Consider the following 19,057-nt stretch of genomic DNA (forward strand, 5'->3'; position numbering starts at 1 on the left):
TGCACAGCCCCCCGGCAGGCCGGCACAGCCCCCCGGCAGGCCGGCACAGCCCCCCGGCAGGCCGGCACAGCCCCCCGGAGCCTGCACAGACCACCGGCAGGCCGGCACAGACCACCGGAGCCTGCACATACCCCCTGGCAGGCCGGCACAGCCCCCCGAAAGGCCCGTACAGACCCCAGAGAGGCTGTACAAGGGCAGGAAAGGGTTTTTCTTATTCCGATACCGGAAGTCCCATAGACTTGAATGGGACTTCCGGTATCGGAATCGGCGATACCGATACTTTTTTTAAAGATCGGCCGATACCATCCGATACGATACTTTGAAGTATCGGACGGTATCGCTCAACTCTACTAGTAAGGGATAGGTGCAGGGCAAGTGAGGGACCTAGGTATCCTGGTCGGCGACAGGTTGAAAGAACCTGTATAGGGAATGTGAGGAGAGTTCAGGGCTCTTCCTTAAGAGAGTGCAAGAGGTGTCCACTTCCCTGCTCCCTATTGAAGGGCCCACCGTTGTAATTGTGTCCCCTTGTTTTGTCTTGTTGTTTGGTGACCGACCGATCGTCGGGTCGCGTCACGCAGGGCCAATCGCCCCGTGACAGATATACAGTAAGCTTGTGTGGAATAATAATGGTGAAATGTCACATTTTGTGTGGTAGGAGATTGGACACAAGGGGTCTTCATCCTTCATATAGATCCGGAGGATGCCTATTACATGGTACTGTCTTGGCGCATTCTCACTGTCTAAACAGAACGTGATGCATGTAGGACACTGCGACATACAATAATTTGTGCCACAAAGATTCCTGAAAAGGTTCAAGAGTACAAATTTCTGAAATTGCACCTAAACTTTTACTAACACACTTTAAAGAAATTATCTAATGAAGAGAACCCATGTCCAGGCGCCCTAATAGGGCATATAGTTGCCAAACATGGGTCCGGACTCCCTCTCATGTTTTCCATGGATGAACATTCAAGTGAATGAAGATGGAGGTGGCCAGCAGCGTTGGGGTTCCTTGGATCCACCATATGAAATGATTCTCCATCTATACAGAACATAGGTAGGGTACTATAGTCAGTAAGGTTTCCAGGGTGATTTAAGAAAGAGAATTTACTAAGTGACTTACTCCAGGCTCCTGGTGGAGAAAAACAGAAAATGTAGGGCTTGTTTATTTTTTGGAAAAAAAAAATAAAAAAATTGTACCTTTTGTGGCAGGAGGAGCGGCAACTTTATAATTTATGCCAGAAAGTGGCATAAATTATGGAACAAATCTACTCCAGACCATAAATCTCACAGATTGACACAGGCAAGGGATTGGGGGAGGGAGAGTCAGCTCACCAAGTACAGATGCACCTTATTTTTGTAGGAATCACCACACGGAGTCGCCCTGGTCTGGGTCACATCACAATGCAGAAAAGGAAGAAGTTTTCTCCAGCGATGACAGGAAAGGTAATAAAATTCCAACTTCATTAGTCCATTTAAAACCAACATTACTAGCAAATCACATAGTGTCCACTGGCTAAACCAACGCGTTTCAGCTGAGAAGCCTTAGTCATGATCTCATAGATTGACAGTGTCAAGAGGTCTGTGCTTCTTAAATTTGTTGCATTCTACTCTGCAGTATTCTGTCGGAGCAGATTTCATCTGATAGATGGGGGTGTTGGATGTTAGACCCCCACTAATCTCATCTTTAAGAACCTCTTCTATGGATAATCAATAGCTTAGACTTGGACACCCCCTAGTAAATCTGCCCCCATAACATCCTATTAACAAATGATCGTCTCCAACGTTAGTTCCAAATGGGACTGCCTTCTGCTGTATCATTAGGGTCCCTTATTATGTCAGAGTCTTGGCCCACTGAGGGGTCCACTAGCACTCTGGTGGGCTAGTACGATCATCGTCACCTTGTATGTACAAGGCTCTGTACACTAAACTTGCGGTAACATGGGATGGGGTTGGGTCGCCCTCCCAGGGCCGTTGGGCACTCGGTATCGGGCCGGTGTCAGCGGGATGTGTCACAGCAGCAGTGACCCGGTCCGTGGCCCTGGGCGCCACAGGGTCATTTACAGAAAAGTAGACGTAGATAGATATGTTGTCACCCGGTGTCCAGACCATTTGGATCATGATTCTTTTGTCATGCAGAAGGCAATCAGGACTGCAGACCTTTCTCCTGCCAGAGTTCTCTGCAAGTTGTATGGCATTTAGGAGTCTGACATAAGATGCAATCATGTATAAGCCTCAGGCCTGGCTAAGCCCCCTCTTCAGATGCATTATATGCCAGTGTGAGAGCCTGTCCCTGTGCTGTGAGTCAGACACCGCAGTGAGTCACCGCCAAACTGCCGAACGTCAAGACCTCTGCTTGGGACATGAGGAGAATGTGTAATGCTGCACTGTCGATGCTTCTACATATTGTTATTATCACCATCATTCACATCTCTCAATAGGGATCATGAGTGATAGTGATCCCTATGAAATAGCTCATCCCGGGGCATGTGATGCCAGGGCGAAGCCAAAACAGGAGCTATAGGGTCCAGTAGAAGACATTCCCCCTATATGAAGCTAAAATACCATTATTGGTTGCCATGGTCTATCACTTGGGGGGCACTTGGATGTCATCAAACGCATCGTGGGGAAGGATGTAGACCCAAACTAATAAAATGTTGGATAGCTTTGATGCAGTAATAAGAGACGAAGCAGAGTGTCTCGTTAGCCCGCGGCAAATGTCCTGTGTGCCCCTTCAACCCCAGTTACGACTCAATGGAGGAGAGCAGTTGAAAGGAGGAATTCAAGGACTGTCCTGCCAACTCTGGAGGACCACCGAAATGGTGGCATCGGTCAGCAGGAGAGACCACTTCTTTTTCTGACATTGCTCTGCTTTCATACTGCCATATAGTATTATATTGATAGGAACTGAAGGAGTTAAATTGAGTTCTGTCTATGTTGCATTCTCTTGTTTAAAACCTTATCTGTTCTTCGAGGAGATGTCTCAGACATCTCCCTTGTGAACCAAGGTCAAATACCTCTGCTTTTTCGCCTAAATGACTTTCTTTGTCTAAAACAAGTTGTAAAATCATTTGTACTGCGCATGTCTGTAAAATGTTTAAATTCTTTACTATAAAAGACGGAAGCCTAACTGATAAGCCAGAGGCGTCTTGGCAGGCATCCCGAGTGGTATTATACAGCTGGTGTCTGTGTTATCCTTCTCGACGGAGCAATTGATTAGAGACATATGGTGCTTCACACCTAAGAACATCGGTCCTTCAGATGAAAGAGTAATCTGAGGGATCCCGACAGTTTCCTGGCGCCCGAAACAGGGACCTGATATAGGCACCTCTCCAAGACTACCCGATCTACAGACCACTCCAGTTACTGATGAAATTGTGAACAGCAGACCTAAACACCTGGCCAGGTAAGAGATCAATTTTTTCTCTTCTCTGCTCTTCATAATCTATCATTATAACTAAGGTCCGTATAAAGGGGAATCTAGTAGAGGAGGGGGCCGTAAAATCAGGTCCATATAAGAACTCTGAGGAAATCGGGTGTGACACGCATATGTAATTTCTGCTCGAATGAGAGGTTACTGTAGGTTCTGTGTGTGCACAGCTATTTTTAGAAAAAGAGCTGATGCAAATCAAAATGGGAGAGGTCTGACATTATGGAATATAAGGCTGGGTGAACAGTTCATACTGCGCAGCCCGGACGGACAAGTTTTTCACAATAGACGGTTCCGCACTAGGAATAGAGGAGGTTGTTGAATGGCTACTTTGATTTGAAAGGTTGTGGAAAGTAGACAAATAAGCTGCACAGTAGGTATTCGTTCAAAGAGTGGTGATATTGCCTAACTGGGTCATGTGACAGCGTCCTTTCGGGGAGGTCACCGCCTAAGCTTATATCAACACCCTTTACGAATAAACCTTGTGACAGATAAGAGTGTGACCGAATGAGCACAGGACCGTGAAATGAGCCTGTGACAGGATATGACTGAAGAACCCCAGTAGATGGACACTTTATTTACAATCCTGTGTGTTGTGGGAGTATTTCTGTTCGGATGCTACATAGCATATAAGTACACGAAACACGTAGTACACCGAGGAACAGACACTCCATTTAGCCTGTTAGCACCTTAGGAAGAAGGTAACGAGGTATAGTAGAGCCTAGTCTTGAGCTTACCCAATACACCACCTAAGGCAGGGGACTAACAGGAAGACAACAAGAGAGACAGGATAAGAATAAAAGATAAGATGGGGAACAGTCAGGGAAAGATACCTGAAGAAGGAAATCGGTTATGTGATATAATTGAGGATAGATATGGAAGTAGTGCAGCAAAGAACCTGGAAAAAGTATTAATCAAATCCAAAGTGCAAGATAGGCAGGCTGTGTGAATCCTTGTATATATGTCTATGAGAACCTCTGAATAAGATGAGAGATGAGTAATTGAGTATAAAAAAAAAAAAAAAATCAGTGAATGAGCACGTATGAATGAATCATCACACATCATTTTTGTGTCAAGAGATTTGTGACCTTTCTAGTTGTGGTGGAATCCCGGACAGATGCGTTATAGATATTTCAAATCTACATCTGAGACTGAATGAATTGAGTAATGATATAGTTCGTGTTATATGTGGCATTACATTGTAAAGTTTCCTGAATGCATTTGGCCAGAAAAAGGGCAAGGCATGGTTAATCTCATTATACAGTTATCTGCCCTTACAGTGAAATCCCGTGATTTTGAGTTTCTTTGTAGAAATTGATTTTGATAAGTCTAAAGAACTACAGAATTCTGTGAAGGACGACGCTGCATTCTGATGGGAGGGGGGAATGATACCGCTGCGTAGTTTTTCTTCTCCCTTCGCTCTTATCTCTGCTGAGTGTGAGCTGTGCTCAAAATTCTCTGTAATTCTATCCGTAAGGTACAAGCTGAAAGATTTGTGCATTTTAAAGCAACAGTACTTAATTGAAGATTGGAAGTTAAAAGTAAGATTTGGTGCCTAATTTAGAAGGGAATTGTAAGTGATTGCTTGGTCATTAATGTGTTTGAACCTGCTTCTAGTTGTGTGATTGATTTGTATAGCAAATTGTGTCAAATTACAAGAGACAGAGAAGGAAGGAAGCAGTAAAACAAGTGGGACAAATATTGAAAAAGGCAAAAATACCAGAGTGTGAATGTTTGGATGTACAAAAAGGCACAGACAAGGGAAGAAAATAGCAAGTGAATAAATGATGCTTGAGAATGTGCAGCAGTATGAAAGGTGTATTATGAATGTTTGATTGACAAAGTGTAACCAGAGACCCAGACAAAATAGATGGACTTGTAAACACTGTGGTCAGACTCAGACAAACCCAGACTGAATAGCTACTTGTGTGACCTGTGCTACTGACCTAAGAGAATTGCACTAAATCCTATCCAGACAAGATCATAAGAAGCTGACATAATAGTGTGGATAGTGGATAGTAGGGACATTGGCCCTTGAGGAGTAAGCTGACAGTAGACATCAGACGGCCAACCCCATCAGGACCTAGAAGTGTGACTAGAATAAGAAAGATGCAGGTGTATTATCCCTGGAGCCCCTCTGACCAGCTAGCTTTGCTGAAGCAGCTGCCTGCCCCTGAAGACCAACCATTCCCGTTTTACAGACACATAAAGGAAGTACAGCAAACATATATGTGTACCTGGGCAGACTTAGAGAGGTTGGTGAGTTTAAAGGCAGGTGACGCACTAGATCATATAATTAAGACACACAGATGTGACAAAGAATCAGGCTTGGGGCATGGATGATAAATCTGCATGATCTGGGGAGACGTACTGTGAGTCACTAAGACAATGGGCTGCAGTGGAACAATCAGAGCAGTCTGTACTCCTGACTAATGTGACACAGCAAAGAGGAGAGAGAGTAGAGATATACCTTGGACGGTTACAGCTGAAATGGGCAGACATGGGGTACATTTGCATAAACCCACTTGATGTTAGAATACTGGTGAATGCATTCATTGACGGTATGAACAAAGACTTACGAGACGCAGTACAGACAGCCAGACCTGAATGGAGACATGTAGATCCGAAAGACCTCCTTAAGGTAGCTAAAGAAATTGAGCAAACAAGGATAATAAAACGACCTGTCATGTATGCTGGAGCACAAGGAAAAAAGTGGAGACGTAATAGGAAAGGCATGTGAGATGACACTGACGTTTCTTTTGACAATCTATTCCCCACATGACATCCATGCCATACTCCTACAAGTTCAACCAAAACATCTGTCTATGGCCAGACAGCTCCGACTTGAGTGTGCTCTACTAATTCCTGAGTATGTCACTCCTCAAAAGATGTAACGTTCTGAATCCAGCCACCCTCCTGCCTATGGATTCAGAAAAGGGGGAATTGGTGACCGTATTGGCAAGTGAGGAAGGAGACTTTGACATGACGCATGAACATGTCTGCATAGAACTGATGAGTCAGGAGACAGTTGGGTTTGCACACATTCATGAAAAACCTGTTCCTAATGCAGACTTTGAGTTTCTTTTTTGTAGATGGCCCCAGATACCACCAGGATGGACGATTCTACACTGGGTATGCAGTAGTATCCTCACATGAGGTAATCCGAGCGGAACCACTCTCTCCTCACATGTCGGCGCAGGAGGCAGAGTTGAAGGCACTCACTGAGGCGTGTAGAGCCGCTGCAGGTAAAGTCGCTAATATTTTCACAGATTCGAAGCCCATTAAAAATGCAGAGCTGGTGAAACAATTGATGGAGGCATTGATGTTACCAGTCCAGGTTGGCATTGTCAAGGTAAAAGCACACACAAAGGTGACTCCGTGGAGGTAGAGGGCAATAGAAGGGCGAACGAGGCTGCTAAAATAGCACAAGGCGGCCTAGAGAGAGCAGTGGACGGTGGCGGGGAGTCAGCGTATTCCAGCCACATTGGGTCTAGATGTCCTGAAATCCCTCCAGCAAAAGGCTGCCCAAACAGAGAAGGTACACCGGGGGAGACTGGGAGCTGAGCTGAACTCAAATGGAGTATGGGAGAATAAGGATAAAATGTGCCCACCAAAGTCCCTGTTCCCAATCATGGCGCAAGCAGCACATGGCCCCAATCACACCTCAAAAAGTCACATGTGTGCCATGGTAGATGCCTTCTGGATCGCTCCTGGCTTCAGTTGCGCAGCCGCGAAACTTGTACAATCATGCCTCATCTGTGCACAGCACAACCCAGGTAAAACAGTAAAAGTCCCTAAGAAAGCGACACCTAGGCCTCTCTACCCGTTTCAGAGACGGCAGATTGACGACATACAGCTACCAAGGTAGGAGTGTATGCAAATATCCTAGTATGTGTAGATCTCTTCTCTGGATGGCCAGAGGCCTACCCGGTGAAAACGGCTACAGCTCGAGCCACTGCAAAGAAACTGGTGATGGAACTAGTACCACGATTCGGTGTCCCTGAAACAATTGAATCAGACAGAGGTACACACTTTACTGCTGAGGTAATGCAAAATGTAATGCAAATGATAGGTGTAGAACAAGCATTTCATACACCCTACCACCCACAGAGTTCAGGGAAGGTAGAAAGAATGAACGGGACACTGAAATTGAAAATACAGAAAACCATGGAGCAGACCCATAGACCATGGCCAGAGTGTCTCCCATTAGCATTATTCTCAGTAAGGTACACACCCACGGGGAAAACTAAACTGTCACCCTTCGAGATACTGTTTGGAAGACCACCGAACACAGGGTTGTACTACCCACAGGTCTTAACACTCAATGTGGATAATTTGACAAGTTATGTAATCCAGTTGCAAAAGCATTTAACTCAAATGCATTCTCTAGTTTTCTCTTCCATTCCAGATCCAGATAGTGTGGAAGGAACTCACTGTCTACAACCTGGTGATTACGTATATGTCAAGAAACACTCCAGAAAGACCCTTGAACCCCGATATCAAGGACCTTACCAAGTACTCCTAACAACGCCTACTTCTGTTAAGTTGGAGACCAACCTGGATCCACGCATCGCATTGCAAACTAGCCACAGGAGTTAACAAAGCATAAGAGTGCATAATGTTTTGGTTTGGTTTTGTTGCATTATCTGTAATAATGGTAGCTGCGTGGGACAATCTAAATTCTCCAATGTCCTTGAATAATAAGTTTATACAACATCAGGAAAAAATACTAAATGATTGGTCAAAAGACACTCAGTCTCCAGCAGATTGCTGGATCTGCACACATTCACCAGTATCAGCCACTAGTATTCCGTTCCTTGTTATTCCTGTGCCACCCGAGGAATTATTTGCCTGGACCAGTTGTTCTGATACACTCGCTAATAATGCCACAAATAATGTGAAGTTATGGAACACAACTGTTGGTATACCTATTGTGGGATGGGTAGGATACCCTTGGTGGCAGGGTAATCTTTCAGGAAGTAATACACACCTTCAATATCTGGCATATAAAGGGGGGCTTGGGTACCCAGGAATAGAACTCGATTAACCTACCTGGGGCAAATTCCAATGTATGGCCTACAAGTTAGTTTTAATGTAACTTCCCACTCTACTGATGCCTTCAAACCAATACTGCTAGAAAGAAGGTTGCATAACACGTCCTGGGAGTATTCCAATTTATTTCCCCAGGGCAATAATGAAACTTGTTTTAATATTTCAGGTAATATACCTTGCAACGAGTCATCTGGATATGAGAAAGGAACTCCCACCTGTGGAAATCCCGATGTAGGGTAGTGTAGCCCTTTAGGACAACTTCCAAATTGGTGTATGCTTCAGAATGTATCTGCGTTCATAGATTTAGTTCATAGACTGGTATTACAACATTCAGCCCTATGGGACCTACCTAGTGACATGTTCTGGGTATGTGGAGACAATGCATATAAATGGTTGCCAGTAGGGGTAAAAGGTGCTTGTACTCTGGGTCGTTTGACTCCAGCTACCTTTGTTATTCCGAATGACCAGTTGAATACTCAGAGCATACCTAAACACACGTTGTACAAAAGAGCTGCTGACAATACACCTCGCCTCTCTGGGAGACCACATATAGTGCAGATGAGTGTGGCTAATAAAATTGTCAGCTCTATTTTTATTTATCCTATGATTACTCAAATGTGGGATAAATTAGTCAGGGCTACAGATTACTTAGATGACCAAATATGGGATATATTGGATATATCGAACACCACCGTTGCTGTCCAAAATCATTGTTGTTTGTATCTTCGTAATATATGTGCTATTGAAACTTGTTTTTTGGTGTATCTCTGTATGCAAGAAAAGATGTAGAAATAGATAAGGAAGTTTGACTGTAAACAACAAGAATTTAACTATTATTCATTTGAGTCCTAGATTGACATCTCATTTCTGGCATGAAGGAGCGTACTCTTGCAATGATGGACGTGGCTTCAGTATCTGGGGGATGGAGAAGGTAGAAGACCTGTCTCCCTTGGGCAACCCGTCGGCCTGGGATAGTACCTGGTGAACGAGCCACTATCCGCTGTTGTTGCAGGATCCAGTGTTCCAGATTGTGGAAAATGAAGATGTCAAAGGGGGGAATGATAGGAACTGAAGGAGTTAAATTGAGTTCTGTCTATGTTGCATTCTCTTGTTTAAAACCTTATCTGTTCTTCGAGGAGATGTCTCAGACATCTCCCTTGTGAACCAAGGTCAAATACCTCTGCTTTTTCGCCTAAATGACTTTCTTTGTCTAAAACAAGTTGTAAAATCATTTGTACTGCGCATGTCTGTAAAATGTTTAAATTCTTTACTATAAAAGACGGAAGCCTAACTGATAAGCCAGAGGCGTCTTGGCAGGCATCCCGAGTGGTATTATACAGCTGGTGTCTGTGTTATCCTTCTCGACGGAGCAATTGATTAGAGACATATGGTGCTTCACACCTAAGAACATCGGTCCTTCAGATGAAAGAGTAATCTGAGGGATCCCGACAGTTGTACTGCGCATGTCTGTAAAATGTTTAAATTCTTTACTATAAAAGACGGAAGCCTAACTGATAAGCCAGAGGCGTCTTGGCAGGCATCCCGAGTGGTATTATACAGCTGGTGTCTGTGTTATCCTTCTCGACGGAGCAATTGATTAGAGACATATGGTGCTTCACACCTAAGAACATCGGTCCTTCAGATGAAAGAGTAATCTGAGGGATCCCGACAATATTAATGGGCGTAGCAGCCTCCATGGACGGACTTATCATTGGTGCAGCTTGTGATGAGGTAAGGGGGTCATTTACACCTCCAAAACAGGTGGAATTGTGCATTATGGTGAGATATTGGAATATAAAGGTCCCATATACTGTTCTTTCACTGGGGACAGACAATATTATCTTGGTGCCATGATGAGATGCTCTAAAGTGCCAGCATCACCAGTGGCACATATGACAGCCCATAAAACAACGCCCCGTGTCATACTAACACATCGTACCCGGCTGTGATCTGCAGCATTACTACATCCCATGGAATATGGTGTAAAGAAAAATAGGATTTCAAGCAGGCAGCGACTCTTCTAAACCAGATCTCCCCCTCGGAGGCTTAGCCCTCCGCTCTCCTCCTTTCTCACATTCCCTCCTTTTCCAGCAGGACTGGGCGTTTCATGAGAGAGAGAGAGAAAAATACTGTTCTGGTAACCATGGAAACCAGCTCTCGGCCTCAGCAAGTTCCCAGAACCTTCTGCGGTGGGATAGACAAGAGTGTGAGTGAAAATAGTATAAATGGAAAGGGGGAAAAAAATATATAGAAAACAACAGCAGCACGGCCTTCTGGGAGAAAATCTGCAGAAAGCGATAGCTTTTTCGACAAAGAGGATTTTCTATATACTGTATACCCCATACTAATAGATATGTACACATACACATTAATCAGTCACAACATTAAAACCACCGAAGGGTGTAGTGGATAACATCTTACTGTGATGATGGGCTGGTGAACAGTCAGCTCTTGAAGTTGATATTATAAGGACAAACGTTGGCTGGATGAGTGGGTTACAGCATCTCCGAAGTAAGAAGTCTTTGGCGGTGTTCATTGTACATGGTAGTTAGTAAAAAACAAAATCTAAAGGCCCCGTCTCACTAAGCGATCTCGGTAGCGAGATCGCTGCTGAGTCACAACTTTTGTGACGTAACAGCGATCTCACCAGCGAGATCGCTGTGTGTGACAGCGATCAGCGAGCGGCCCCCCTGCCGGTATCACTGATCGCTGGAAGAAACCTCTGGACATTTCTTTGGTCGCTGGTCTCCCGCTGGCCAGCACGCATCGCTGTGTGTGACAGGCGGGAGACCAGCGATCAGGTGTAAAAAATAATAAAAAAAATAAAAAATATAGTTATTCTCACCTTCCGATGTCCCATTCAGCCATCCTGCCTCTCTCCACGCTCCGGTCCCAGTGATCCTTTGCATGAATGACCGCGAGACTTTGTTATCCCTCGAGACCGTGACATCTCGCGGTCATTCGTGCAAAGGATCACTGGGACCGGAGCGTGGAGAGAGGCCGGAAGACTGCGCGGGACATTTGAAGGTGAGAATAACTATATTTTTTATTTTGATTCTATTTTTTACAGCGATGGCAAGCGATGCCGGGCGCTCGGCATCACTGTGCTGATCGCTGGTGAAACTGTCTGTGTGACAGCTCACCAGCGATCACATAGCGATTCACCAGCGATCCTGACACCTTGATATCGGTGTCGGGATCGCTGGTAAGTCGCTTAGTGTGACGGGGCCTTAAGACAAAAACAGAATGAGCAAATACCCTGCCGTAAGTAAAGAGTAATAGCACATGGATATAACATAGGGTACATTGTTGACAATATTTTGAAAAAAGCGCAATATTTTGAAAAAGTGCAAAAGTCATCCCACCGCGACAAGGTGCACCCAATAGTGGTGGTCCTATCTCTAGTATTTTGCCCCTCTATGTGCTGACAGGGAAGAGCAGGACCAAGGCCTGACTGTTTTGAACCTAGCCTTGGAAAACTAAATATGCTAGATACACCACCCAAACATGGGGGACCCCTGTATGTACAGAGTACAAGGATCTAAAGCAAAATTGGACAAATGAGCTAGCACCCCTGCTGACATAAGTGTAATGTGTAGGTGCACATTCACACTGTGGCCATTAACAGACAAAATCTAGAATAACCACAATGAGAAAGTACCCTGCAGTAAGTAATGTGATAAAACACTCCGGGATCGCCTTTGCTGGGGTCAAACATCACGTGCGTTCAGCATGAAACTCAGGCGCACAGCCGGGGTCTGGGTATAACTGACACTGGGTCAGGTTTATTAAAGGTGAAAGGAAAAAAAAACATAAAACAAATCCTTGCCTGTCCGGCACTAACTAAACAAGGTACAACCTAACTACCAACTGGCGGGTTTCTCCCGTCCAGCCAAACCACAGTTACCATGGGCACTGCTTTCACTCAAGTGTGTCTCTCACACAGACAGGCTCTCTGTGTTCCCAGGCTGAGACACTCACACAACCACCTGGCATCCTTTTATATCCGCCTCCCATTATTCATTAGTAACCAGGTGAGATACTGACCAGACTAGGCCACATAGGAAAGGTATCTGGGCGAGATATACCTGCCCTCATCCACTATTCCCACATGATTCTCACATATCCCCCCCTCTGCTCAGACCACTCCGCTCGAGCAATGACACCCGCCAAACAGTGCACTCGGGACAGGGAATCTGCATTCCCCATCTGTACCCCCGGGCGGTGCTCCACCGTAAAAGTGTAGGCCTGCAGGGCAAGGAACCACCGGGTCACTCGGCTATTCCGTTCCTTGTGCAAGTGCATCCACTTGAGAGGGGCATGGTCAGTAATCAGCCTGAACTTTCGGCCCACCAGGTAATATTTGAGGGCCTCTAGAGCCCACTTAATGGCTAGGCACTCTTTTTCTACGACTGCATACTTTTGCTCATGTTTATTCAGCTTCCTGCTGAGATAGAGGACTGGGTGTTCTACTCCGTCCCTTTCTTGTGACAGTACGGCCCTGATACCAGTCTCAGAGGCATCAGTTTGTACCACAAACTCGCTGCAGAAGTCCGGAGTCACCAGTACGGGTTGAGAGGAAAGTGCCCGTTTTAGGCTATGGAAGGCTTCTTCAGCCGCTAAATTCCATTTAATCATGACGGAGTCTTTCCCTTTGGTAAGATCCGTCAGGGGGGTAGCGATGGCTGCAAAATTGGGTATGAACCGACGATAATAGCCGGCAATCCCCAGAAAGGCTTGCACCTGCTTCTTGTTGACAGGTTGCGGCCAGTCCTGAACAGCTTGAATCTTATCGACCTGGGGTTTAACAACACCCCTCCCAAATACATACCCCAAATACTGGGCTTCTTCTAGCCCGACGTGACATTTCTTGGGGTTCGCGGTTAGACCTGCCTCCCACAGGTCGTCAATCACAGCTTGTACTTTCTGGAGATGAGTCTCCCAGTCCAAGCTGTAAATGACAATGTCATCCAAATAGGCCGAAGCGTACTGCCTATGTGGCCTCAGGACTCGATCCATCAGTCTCTGGAAGGGTGCCGGTGCTCCGTGCAGCCCAAACGGCATATACACATACTGAAATAAACCTTATGGCGTAGCAAATGCCGTCTTTTCTCTGGCAGCCTCCGCCAGAGGGATCTGCCAATACCCCTTTGTTAGGTCTAGGGTCGTAATATACCGGGCTTTTCCTAACCGATCTATTAACTCGTCGACCCGGAGCATAGGGTAGGCATCAAATTTTGAGACCGCATTCAGTTTCCTGAAGTCATTGCAGAACCGGATGGTGCCGTCCGGTTTAGGAATTAACACAATCGGGCTGGACCAAGCACTGTGCGATTCCTCAATGACACCTAACTCTAACATTGCCTTCGCTTCTCGGGAAACGGCTTCACAGCGCGCTTCCGGAATTCTGTAGGTTTTCACGTGAACTGTGACACCAGGTTCCATTACGATGTAATGTTTCATTAGCGTAGTCTGCCCGGGTTTTTCTGAGAAAAACTTTTGGTTGTGAAGTAGAAACTGCCTGACCTCAGTCTTTTGCCGCTCCGAGAGAGTCTCTGCAACCCGTACCTCTGGTACGGTATGCGAGCAGATGGGACGGGCCAGCTCCGCTGACAAGGCAGACCGATCTTTTCAGGGTTTTATCAGATTTACATGATAAACCTGTTCAGGTTTCCGTTTACCTGCCTGGTATACTTTGTAGTTTACTTCACCAACTCTTTCCTTAATCTCAAAGGGGCCCTGCCACTTTGCCAGGAACTTACTGTCCACCGTGGGGACCAGGATCAACACCCAATCTCCGGGTGCAAACGTACGGATCTTGGCGCCCCTATCATAGATTCTTTTTTGGGCTCCTTGAGCCTGCATCATGTGTTCTTTGACGATAGGCATAACAGCCGCAATACGGTCCTGCATTTGGGATACGTGATCTATCACCGTTTTAAACGGAGTGACCTGACCCTCCCAGGATTCTTTGGTGACGTCTAACAGTCCGCGAGGACATCGGGCATACAATAACTCGAAAGGCGAGAATCCCGTGGAAGACTGGGGCACTTCCCTGATGGCAAAAAGCAAATACGGAAGTAAATAGTCCCAGTTCTTCCCATTCTTGTCTATCACCTTTCTCAGCATCTGCTTCAGAGTTTTATTGAACCGTTCGACCAACCCGTCTGTTTGAGGGTGATACACGGATGTGTGCAACGGTTCGATTTGTAACAACCGGCAGAGCTCCTTCATTAACCTGGACATAAAGGGAGTCCCCTGGTCGGTGAGTATCTGTTTTGGTATACCGACCCGACTCAACACATGGACCAGTTCCTTGGCAATCATTTTGGCGGCCGTGTTACGCAAAGGGATGGCCTCCGGGTAACGAGTGGCATAATCCAAGAGGACCAGGATATGTTGGTGTCCACGTGCAGACCGTGGAAGGGGCCCAACTAAATCCATCCCAATCCTCTCAAACGGGACCTCAATAATAGGTAGGGGTACCAAAGGGCTACAGAACCGGGGCTTAGGCGCAGAGGCTTGGCAGTCAGGACAAGACTCACACTATACACGAATATCGTGATGCATGCCTGGCCAAACAAAACAGTGTAATATCCTTTCGGTGGTTTTCTGGACTCCCAGGTGACCTCCCATCACATGTCTGTGGGCCAGGTCCAGCACCTGCCGCCGGTAGGGTTTTGGCACGACTAATAGTTGCACCGTGTCTTCCCCCTTTTTCTCTATCTGATATAGTAAATCATTCAACAGGATCATGTAAGGATATGCCAGCCTAGAGCCAGGTTCTACGGGTACCCCATTTATCACTTTTACATTTGTCCTAGCCTGAGAAAGGGTAGGATCCTTTATTTGCTTGCTTTGGAAGTCATCTTTCTGAACTTCCAAATCCAGCAAACGGGGAGGTGGTTGGCTGTCTTCCTCCTCTTCCCTGGTCTCCTCCGTATCACCCGTCATGACTGAAAACGGGAACTGCAGGTCATTTCCAGCAGACTCTTCCCCCGAGTCTTCCGGGGGGACCTCTTCCAGGGGTTCGGGACCCACACATGCCCTGGGAGAAGAATCATGCACACTATTACCCGGGGGCATCAACTGATTCTCCCACAATTGCCAGAAGTGGGGAAAATCCCGGCCCAAGATAACATCATGCAATAACGCAGGGACGAGTCCCACTTTATGTTGCACAGACCCATAGGAAGTAGTAATGCATATTACCGTGGTGAGGTACGAACAGGTGTCTCCATGCACACACGTTACAGAAAATTTGTCTGATGGTCCAGTCGGGGCTGACACCAGACTGACCTTCACCAGAGTCACCACACTTCCCGCGTCTAACAATGCCACCACATTTTTGCCATCAACAGTTAAATCACACAAGTGTTTTTCCACATCCTTTTGACCGGCATTCACACTCACTACCCATGCAACCATAGACATGCGGTTTTTAGAGTCTGTGACGTCGCACTGCATGGGTTCAGTAGTGACCGGACAGTTCGCAGCAATGTGGCCCATCTCTTGACAGCAGAAACACCTAAGGGGCCCCTTGCTTAGACCATAGTTCGTTACTCTCGGCCTCGCATTGAGGGCAGTCCCGGTTTCCTCCCCCACTGTCTTAGGGATTTTTCCTTCTCCCCTACTCCCTGGAACAGTCTTACCGGTTCCACGTGGAGATGATGAACGAGGAGGGGTAGCGTCGTCTCGGAGTCCTTCCGCCACGGAGTAACGTTCAACCAGATCAACCAGTTGATCTGCCATCGTAGGATTTTCATGGCTTACCCACTTCCTCAGGGCTGGCGGTAGAGCTCTCAGGTACTTGTCCATGACGACTCTCTGGATTATCTCTGGCGCTGTCAGCACCTCGGGTTGTAGCCACTTCTTCATCACGTGGATCAGGTCGAACATCTGTGACCGCGGTGGTTTTTCCGGCTGATAAGTCCATTGATGCACTCTCTGTGCACGGACAGCGGTCGTCACTTCCAGCCGGGCCAAGATCTCGGCTTTCAGTTTGTCAAAGTCCTGCGCGGCTTCAGGTTCTAAGTCATAATAAGCCTTTTGGGCCTCACCGGAAAGAAACGGGGCAATTAGGCCGGCCCATCGTGCCTTCGGCCATTTTTCTCGTACCGCCGTCCGTTCAAACGTGGTCAGGTATGCCTCGACGTCATCTTCGGTCGTCATCTTCTGCCAGTACCGACTCACGTGAATCACTCTCGACTCGGCTTCCAGGTTAACCTCAGGTAAGCTTGCCAGGCGTTGCGCCACCTGCTGGAGAAGTGAACGATCGGTAGCTGTCATGTCCACCAACTCCTTCAGCTGGGCCATCATCACCCGATTAGCTTCTTGCTGGACGGCGGTGGACTGTACCAGCGCTTTCACCACGTCCTCCATGTTCATGCTTTCAACGTGATGCCCGTATTCTCCACCACAATGTGATAAAACACTCCGGGATCGCCTTTGCTGGGGTCAAAGGTCACGTGCGTTCAGCATGAAACTCAGGCGCACAGCCGGGGTCCGGGTATAACTGACACTGGGTCAGGTTTATTAAAGGTGAAAGCAACGCATAAAGGAAATAAAAACATAAAACAAATCCTTGCCTGTCCGGCATTAACTAAACAAGGTACAACCTAACTACCAACTGGCGGGTTTCTCCCATCCAGCCAAACCACAGTTACCGTGGGCACTGCTTTCATTCACGTGTGTCTCTCACACAGACAGGCTCTCTGTGTCCCCAGGCTGAGACACTCACACAACCACCTGGCATCCTTTTATATCCACCTCCCATTATTCATTAGCAAGCAGGTAAGATACTGACCAGACTAGGCCACATAGGAAAGGAATCTGGGCGAGATATACCTGCCCTCATCCACTATTCCCACATTATTCACACAGTAAGTAAATAGTAATAATCCATGTAAATAACATAGGTTACTTAGTTATCACGATTTTGATTTAAAAAAAAGCGTAAAAGCCACTGCACCGCGACAAGGTGTACCCAATTGGGATGGTCCTATCTTTAAAAAAAAAACTAAAGAAATGAACTGGGATACAGACTAGTCTGCATGCAGCATGTAAGCGCACGTTCACACTGGCCACTGTACGGAAAAAAATCCCAGAAACATAATAAGCAAATACCCTACAGTAAATAAAAAAAAACAGCAATAGTGCATGAAAATAATATAGGATACTTAGTTAACATAATTTTGATTTAAAAAAATGCAAAAGCCTTCCTACCACTTCACGGTGACCCTAATTTGTATGGTCCTAACTCTATTGTTAAAATCTTACCATTTCTCAAAGTTACTGTAGGCTATGATAGAAAGGTAAACACACGAGGATCGCAGCCTGCGGTACATGGGGCTACATACATCAGGGTCCGTGCTGACCCCTGTTCATAACTGACAGTGTCTACAATGAGCAAATGAGTTTCAAAACGAGACCATGGAGCAAGATAAGAAACTGGCCTGGTCTGATAAACCATATTTTCTTTTACATCATGTGAACAGCTGAGTGTGTGCCACACCTGGGAAAGAGATGGCATCAGGTAGTGTTAGAGGAGAAGACGAGCCGGTGGAGACATTGTGATGCTCTGGGAAATGTTCTCCTAGGAATCCTTGTGTCCTGGCATTCAGGTGGATGATAAGTGCTCCATACACATTAAACTAATATTGGCCAAACCCACCGATATCAGTGAAATCGTCTGACACGCTATGGGGGCACCACCCAACTGATTGTCAGGGCTGATGTCAATCAGGCATGTCCGTTTTCGGACTGCCGATCATATTGTTCTCCCAGACATAAGCAGCCGGCAGAGATGTCTATTAGCGGTGTACAGGTGTACAGACAGGTAGCAGAGGTCCTGGAGACCGCAGACAGGTAGCAGAGATCCTGGAGACCGCAGACAGGTAGCAGAGGTCCTGGAGACCACAGACAGCTAGCAGAGGTCCTGGAGACCGCAGACAGGTAGCAGAGGTCCTGGAGACCGCAGACAGGTAGCAGAGGTCCTGGAGACCGCAGACAGGTAGCAGAGGTCCTGGAGACCACAGACAGGTAGCAGAGATCCTGGAGACCGCAGACAGGTAGCAGAGGTCCTGGAGACCACAGACAGCTAGCAGAGGTCCTGGAGACCGCAGACAGGTAGCAGAGGTCCTGGAGACCGCAGACAGGTAGCAGAGGTCCTGGAGACCACAGACAGGTAGCAGAGGTCCTGGAGACCGCAGACAGGTAGCAGAGGTCCTGGAGACCGCAGACAGGTAGCAGAGGTCCTGTGACTGCCAACAGGTAGCAGAGGTCCTGTGACTGCCGACAGGTAGCAGTGGTCCTGGAGACAGCAGACAGGTAGCAGTGGTCCTGGAGACTGCAGACAGGTAGCAGTGGTCCTGGAGACCGCAGTCAGGTAGCAGAGGTCCTGGAGACTGCAGACAGGTAGCAGTGGTCCTGGAGACCGCAGACAGGTAGCAGTGGTCCTGGAGACCGCAGACAGGTAGCAGAGGTCCTGGAGACGGCAGACAGGTAGCAGAGGTCCTGGAGACCGCAGACAGGTAGCAGAGGTCCTGGAGACCGCAGACAGGTAGCAGAGGTCCT

General features: G+C 46.8%; 1 long non-coding RNA gene across 1 annotated transcript; it reads left to right on the plus strand.

Annotated features, from left to right (window-relative positions):
* The first annotated feature begins 3,928 nt into the window (after positions 1–3,928).
* LOC141086594 (uncharacterized) lies at positions 3,929–9,819 on the plus strand. The gene is made up of 2 exons (XR_012231619.1): positions 3,929–8,041; positions 8,649–9,819. It is a non-coding gene; the product is annotated as an uncharacterized lncRNA (long non-coding RNA).
* Positions 9,820–19,057: the final 9,238 nt, after the last annotated feature.

The sequence above is a fragment of the Dendrobates tinctorius genome, unplaced genomic scaffold (genome assembly GCF_039654945.1).
Source record: "Dendrobates tinctorius isolate UK_male_01 unplaced genomic scaffold, ASM3965494v1 ptg000032l, whole genome shotgun sequence".
Taxonomy (NCBI): domain Eukaryota; kingdom Metazoa; phylum Chordata; class Amphibia; order Anura; family Dendrobatidae; genus Dendrobates; species Dendrobates tinctorius.